Consider the following 7,762-nt stretch of genomic DNA (forward strand, 5'->3'; position numbering starts at 1 on the left):
GAGAAAGGGACTTAAAGGGAATTCAAGATTTTATAGTGGACAAAAGAGCTCAGTAGGAGGGAGAAACTGGAATTGTCCTGGTCCTTGTCCCCATGATTATAATGCAAACATTTTTTTTAAATGAACAAGGACACCTCTCTATTTCGTTTAGGAAAATTATCCCTCAGTCTGTGTAGCTTTATTTTTAAGTTGAAATTTTTAATCAGTGTGTAGTTTTTGAACCTTACCATGGAAGCGATTGGTGGGCTAAGAAAATGTCATTTTTGAAAGCCTTTTTCAGTTGCTTGCTGGGAGGGCTCCAAAAGCCTTTTGTGAAGAACATTGTTATGTAATAATAATAGGTAACACTTAAATAGCGTGTCCTACGTGCCATATACTAGCAAGTACTACATCATACATGTTGACTCGAACCTTATAATGAAACCATAGGAAATTGAGGTGCTTACACTAATTAGTCTATAATCACATATGATCCTGTAATAAGAAGAGTCAGCTTTTGTGTCCAGGTAATCTGGATACAAAATCATTGCTCTCCTGAATCCTACCCCACTACCTCTCAGGAAAATAAAGGTTTCACTTGTATTTGGGTTGTGAGAAATCCGTGTCTGTCTGTGTGTGTGTGTGTGTGTGTGTGAGTGTGTGTGTGTGTGTGTGTGTGTGTGTGTGTACATATTCCACCCAGGTAGAATGTTAATGATGAAAATATTTACCCAGTACAAACTACTCTGTAGATTTTCTTTTGCACTAAAGCAATTGAATTTTCCTAGTTTCTTTCTATGTTCTTTGGTTTCTTCCTGCGTGATTACATCTTCACATTGGATTTAGGTTCTTTGCTAATGTCAAAATGATTCTGTAGTAGAGTTCCTTTTAAGAATGAACCTGGTATCATTTCTTTTTCTTTTAACGTTATCACTACCTTAAATTATACTCAAGAGCTTGCATGGCAGATGATCATTAGTCTACTTTTAGACATCTACTTGATTTTATTTGCTTTCTTTGCCTCACCCTAAATTTGTTCTTGGTAGGAGTATCGAGCATCAAAAAACATAATTCTTCAAATGGAAAATACTAGTCTATAGAGAAAGCTATGTATGTATTTCTGTTTAAAAGAAAGTGTGTACTGCAGACATTCGATGATGAGGAAAATGTTATGCAGCCTTCAAAACAGAGAGCAAAATATTTCTTCAGATCAAGTTGTGAGAGGGGAAACTGTTCTGGGTATGAAGTTAGATCAGGCAGAGACACAGAAAACAAGCAATCCTGGGTTTTCCCCAGCTCTCCTACTTCCCAGTCATTTAGGGTTGCAGACCCTTCTCCAACCCTGTCATATGGAGGTAGCAACACCTAGATTTTCTGTGAGAATCTAAATACAGTGTTTAGCACATGCCAGGTAATTAAATTATAGTACCAAGAAATAATTCGTTCTGTTCAGTGTATCACCTTATGTAAAAAATAGCTTCATGACCATCGTTGAGGATGGCTTTCTGGCTCCCACGCTTCAATTTAAAAAACTGTAAGGAACAGTAGTTAAATCTCAAAATACTAGCGTCTAGTCAGTCCCAGCTCTCCTACTTCCCAGTCATTTAGGGTTGCAGACCCTTCTCCAACCCTGTCATATGGAGGTAGCAACACCTAGATTTTCTGTGAGAATCTAAATACAGTGTTTAGCACATGCCAGGTAATTAAATTATAGTACCAAGAAATAATTCGTTCTGTTCAGTGTATCACCTTATGTAAAAAATAGCTTCATGACCATCGTTGAGGATGGCTTTCTGGCTCCCACGCTTCAATTTAAAAAACTGTAAGGAACAGTAGTTAAATCTCAAAATACTAGCTGGTCTAGTCAGACAAAATATTAATCCCCACCCACCCTCCCACTATACAGATGAGGAGACTGAGGACCTGAGGAAGTAGGTGACTTGCTCATGGTTCTATACCTAGCAAGTGATGAAGATAAAATCGGAGCTAACCACTCTGCCTCCTGGGACTTTGGTCATAGTTGCTGTTTTTCTTTGTACTATTTAAATTTTAGGCCAGTAGGGGTCAGCCAAGAGCAATCCGCTTTCTAAATACGCTTGTTGCTCCTCACCTCCAAGAGCTTGAGATACAGTAGAGGTTCTAGGAAGGCGAAAGAGTATAGTTTGTTCTTGGTCAGCATGGTCCACGAGAGAGTAATAATCATTTATAGACAGCATGATTAAAATTGAGATTGTGCTTATTCTTGGAGACAGTGCTTTCATCATAATAACTCAGTAACGGGTGCTCAGGTCCAGGCCAGGAAGGACTCTGAGAAGCCTGTTATGAAACCAGGTAGATATAAGTGTCTTGCTACAGGAATTCTTAAAATTATGCCATGAAATAAGAAGAGGCCCCAGTTGTTGATTCTTCGTGCTAGTTCACCGCAACTGAGGTCTTGTTTATGAACTCTTTTCCTAAGCCAATGTCTTCCTCTCTTCCAGCTGGTTTAGTGTTTCTGTTTTAATATTCAGATCTTTGATCCATCTCAACTTTAGTTTAGTGCTTGGTGAGAGATATAGGCCTCGTTTCAACTTTGGCAAGTTGAAACCAAATTTTTCCAGCACCGTTTATGAAAGAGGCTCTCTTTCCTCCAGGGAGGGTGTATGCATAATAGATAATGTGAAATAGGAAGAAAAGGTCCAAAGGGGAAGCGAAAGCGGAAGTGGGAGGGGTAAGGGAAAGGAAAGAAGGGAAAGGAATAAATACGAGAAAAGGAAAAAAAAAGGAAACAAAGTCTTTGTTAATAAGGCGGGGGTGGAGGGGTTGAAGGGAGGGTAAGGAAATGAGTGGAGCAAATAAGAACAAAGATATATCACGTAAAGGCACAGATTCCCACTGATGAACGTCATCATACTGTATACCGAACATGTACCAATAAACACAATGAATGGAAAATATGTCATGAAATGATACACAAAAAGAACTTATTCCAAATTTTAAAAGTTTACTTAAATTAGTAGACTAAGTCTCACATCAATACCATAGTGCATAGACTTGGTTAAAATGGTACCAGTCCTTACCCTTCTCTGCACCATGTGCATATAAAGTCCATTCTGGTCGAATCATTGTCGGGATCCTGCTCTTCCTGCGAAGGCTGCCTAATTCATCGGCACGATCTCTGTGTACCAGGTCCTGGGTCAGTGGATGTGTCACGACGTATCCTCATCCTCGTCCTCGTCCTTCTGCCTGCCTTGCTGGCTTTGACTCACCAGTCAGCAGCTATCTCCACGCGAAGAAAGCACTCACTGACTTTGACTTTATGCATGGCAGTGGATGGGCTATTATTTCCTTATCTAGATTAATGCATAGTTACAAATAATAAATAGTTCACACTTAGTAAACAATGCTTTAGTCTTTTTCAAGGAAATATGGTGACACTTATTTTTAATTAATTATCCTTTTAATTGTACAAACTCATGGGATACCATGTGATAGTTCAATACATGCAATGAACAAATCAGTGTAATTAACATTTCCACTGCCTTCAACATTTAATTTTTGATTGAAATTTTATTCTTTTTAAAAAATCTCCCATTTCATAGGACTCTCAGCAAGTCAAATATATGGGCATAGAACTTAAAAGTAGATAGATACTAAATGCTGGAAAAGCCAGAGCAACTGTATCCTTTAATTATTTATTTGTGTCATAATAATGGTTTGCACGCTGCAGAGTGTGTGTCTCCACTTTTAATTTTTTCCCTTTCTTTTGTTTTTCTCTTTTAGTTGCTGGCAGCATATTTAAACATTTTAAATAGGCTAAATTTCAAAAGGCTTCCCCCGCCCTCATCCCCAGCAGGACCAAAATGAATTCTGACCTATGGGTCATTCCTTTTCTCATGGGCTATTGTTGTTTGTTTCATTTTGTTTCTGTGGCACTGAGAATTGAACCTAAGGACTTCTACGGAGCTACATCCCCAGCTGATATTTTGAGACAAGAGTTTCATTAAGCCATCAAATTGCCAAATCTGGGCTGTAATTAGAGATCCTCCTGCCACAGCCTTCCAGAGTGCTGGGAATAAAAGCAGAAACCACCACACTCAAATTCATATGGTTTTATTAAAACCTGTAACATTCAACGCACATCAGTTGGGTTGGCACAAGAATAAAATATTGATGGGAAGCAATGTTTCTGAATAGGAAGACTTATTTGCTGAAGAATGTAAATTTCAGTGCTGAACTTGAGAAGTGCTTTCATTGACTTTGTTTTCTACCATGTCACACTATTAACAATGGCAAGGAGTAACCTAGAAAGTCCCAACTTCAAGAAACTGAAAATACTAGGTTGGATTTTGATTTGTACCAGTCAGCCTTGGCTTTCTTTCTGTCAGTGGGCAGAGTTTCCTTTGGGAAACCTTGTTTGGCCACAGAACACTGAGGGTTTAAAATAGCCTTTAAAAAAAAATCTCTATTAATTCACTTTCTATAACTGGAACAGAATACTTGAGACAATTAACTTACAAAGAGAAAAGGCTTATTTTGGCTCACAGGTTTGGAGATTTTCAAACCAAGGTAAGGTTGACCCATTGCTTTGCACCTGTGACAGGGCCGGTGATGGCAGGAGTGGGGGTGCACGGTGGGGCGAACTGCTCACCTCATGGCCAGGAAGCACAAGAAAAGAGGAAGGGGCCGGGGGCCCAAGGTTTCCTTATGGAACACAGTGACTGGAGATGCTCCCACTACGTCCCACCTCCCAAACGTTTCACAGCCCCCAGAAGGGAGACCAAACATGCAAAATATGGGCCCTTGTAGGAAGTTCTAGATCCAAAGTATAGCAAGAGCTTTACATTCAGGAGTAAAATTTATAAATAACATAGTTGCAGTGTTTTGGAACAAGAATGTGACAGGAGGGTGTCATTGATCAGTTTAAGATAAACTTGTCTGTGATACAGAATTTCCAAAATAGGCATGAAAAACACATGAGTGTTTTCCTATAGTAATTTCTAAACTCATTGTTATCTCTTGCCAACATTAATGTGAATATTCAAGAAATGCCATTGTCCTGGTTGAGCTTCTCTTAATTGGGATCTGGTATCATCTTTCCAGGAATTACTGTCCAGCAAATACTATGCAAAATTAGAAAATGTCACTTCTTATCTGACTTTTCTGTCATGTCAGCTCCTCTTAAAGAATTTTATTAAGATTTTTAGGGAATATACTATTTTTTTCTGAAAGAAATAAAGCCCACCGACACGTGCTCATCAAGAATAGCAGAAGAAGCAGTTCGTTGTCTTCTTCAAGCTGTCAGTCTCAAGCAGCTCACAGAAATTAGCCCCATGAAATGGCATGAACCTTATCTGTCAATGATTTATAATGCTACACCCTTGGCTAGAAGAAATAATTGAAACACGCCATGCCATAATAGGAATTCCTATAACAACAAAAGTAGCAGGTAGAAAAAGTTCTCTCAGTAATGGAAACTCGTGGCTCTTTTAAAATCAAATAGAGCAATGAGAAAAGGAAAAATGGAAACAAAGTCTTTGTAACTAAGGAAGGGTAGATGGGGAGAAGGTAGGGCAGGGGTAAGGGGAAAAAATGAGAACTAAGACCTGTCACGTAAGGGTACAAGATCCCAATGATGAATGGAACCGTACTGTATACTTTAAAAGTACCAATAAACTCAATAAGATTTAAAAAATCAAATAGTCCATTACATCCTGAGATGGGAATGAAGATTTGCTCCATCAGGCTGTGGAGAGGACACAGAAGCTCAGAAAGGGAGGAAGGCTGCTCCTCCCCTGCTCCCTCAGGGCCCGCTCCTGAGTCATCCCTCCTCCAAGTAGCTCAGAACCATACAGCCGTTCCCTAACTTCTCCGTGTCCCCAAGTTGAAGTAAGGGTGTACTTACTAACTTTTCTCATCTCTCATTAAACAATCACAAGAAAGTGGAAATTCCTCACCCCATATCTTCTTAAAGATCCTAGATGTCATAGAAAAGGCTCCATGCAGTTTCAGGCACCAAAAAATGCACCCACAACATAAAGGGTAGTTGAGAGGTGGAGGTATGAAATGGTATCCCCAAGATCTACTCTTTCTTAAGCTATAAACAAATATTCTCTATAATCTCCTCTCTACATCAGCTGATTAATAAACTAAGACTTGTTTCAGGAGGGAGATAGAGAAGAGATCATTTGCTAAGGAAACCAGGCTTGTTTTGGTTTTTGTATTTTATTCCAGGAGCTTAAGACCAAAGGAAGGTTTCTATTGGCAAGTAGGTTTGGCCAGAAATGAATTGATTGCCTTCACAGGCTCACTGAACTATAGGAACTATCTCCAGATGCTAGAGAAGAGAAAGTTAGTGGACCTCAAGCCAAAATGCAAAGAAGCAAGAAACATTAAGCATAAGACAGGAGCCTAAATCTCCTCTTCAAATAGCTTCAGCCTCTCAAGGACCTGCATCAACAGTTGTGACTCCAGTCTGTATAAACTTGCAATGAAATCCTTATATAATGAATGAGTCCTCCCCATGAGTCAAACACAATTTGATATTGAACTCAGAACTACCAGTAGGGATCAGAACATGAGGTGTTTTTCAGATTGACTATTTGATTATTTATTTTATGGCACTATTTCTCTAGAGCTTTGGAAGTACAAAAGCACCTGCTGTATACTTTAAACATATGTAGATTATTATTTTATATTTTAAAAACTAGCATTTTTATTTTAGTTCTTAAAGGCTATACTCATGAAGTGAAATAAAGAATTCAATCAAAGAAAAATCTGATTCCTCGAGTTTGTGGTGACAATATACCTATTCAATCATCTATTCAGGGTCTGTTCATATCTCTTCTTGATCTTAGCTGCATGAATAAGATATTGCATTCTGTCAGAAAACATAACACCTCAAATGGCATTATATTTTAGGTGGAATAGGAAAAGTATAATGCTAAGCAACTTATAACATCACTTAGTTGGTTAGGCGATCATATTAATAAGACCACAGTTGAGGGTTACAATTATGAGCCAGTTGGCTGTACTCAGGTCATTTACTTCCTACTTGTCTCTAATATCAGTTTTTAGTCAATTTTTGGTATGGATACAAAAAGAGAGCTCTCCAGGGGCATAAATGAACCACTGGAAGTTTTCACTCGTATTAGAAAAGTGGCTTAGAGCCTTTATCCTAGGAATGGCAGTTAAGGAATGCCTGTACTCAAAACTGTGAGCAAATTGTCAAACTGAAGAAGAATCCAACAATCACAAATTGGCAGGTTGCCTATTGAATAAATCCCACATTATTGTTTAGCCTCTACAGTGTTTTAAAAACTAGTTCGCTACTTAACAACATTAAAAGATTGGAAGAAAACACAAAAGTAGGGTTGTTTTTGCTTAGCAAAAATCAGCTAGATCTGAGCAGCTCTGCTCCTTTGGACAGAGCATGTGCTACCAGTTCACCTCAGTCCCTGCCACATGTTTTCTGCTCCCCTCCCTCCAACCATATACAGGACCTACCTCAGCAGGCAGATGAACACGCATCTACATGAAGTTTCTCTGTGCATAGGTCAGTTGTGGGATCTGAATCTTTTGTGGAAAAAGAGAAAGTCCACTCATTTGGTAGATGAAGTGTCAAAAATTGCTTTGAATAAATGGTAGAGAAGGCAAAAGTTGCTCTGTGTTCAAGAGCAAATACGTACGAATGAAAAGCCAGAGAATGTATGAATCATTCTTTGACTCTCTCTTTCTCTCTCTCTCTCTCTCTCTCTGTTTCTCTCTCTCTCTCTCTCTCTCTCTCTCTCTCTCTCTCTCTCCA

General features: G+C 38.9%; 1 long non-coding RNA gene across 1 annotated transcript in view; it reads right to left on the minus strand.

Annotated features, from left to right (window-relative positions):
• Positions 1 to 3,091: 3,091 nt before the first annotated feature.
• LOC104863163 overlaps positions 3,092 to 7,762 on the minus strand; it is a 6,054-nt gene continuing 1,383 nt past the window's right edge. The window contains exons 3-4 of the long non-coding RNA XR_780498.1: positions 7,465 to 7,533; positions 3,092 to 3,311 (exon numbers count right to left, since the gene is read on the minus strand). This is a non-coding gene — a long non-coding RNA (uncharacterized LOC104863163). The remainder of the gene's footprint in view (positions 3,312 to 7,464; positions 7,534 to 7,762) is intronic.

This window comes from Fukomys damarensis, unplaced genomic scaffold (assembly GCF_012274545.1).
Source record: "Fukomys damarensis isolate Sample0158 unplaced genomic scaffold, DMR_v1.0_HiC HiC_scaffold_31, whole genome shotgun sequence".
In the NCBI taxonomy this organism is placed as follows: domain Eukaryota; kingdom Metazoa; phylum Chordata; class Mammalia; order Rodentia; family Bathyergidae; genus Fukomys; species Fukomys damarensis.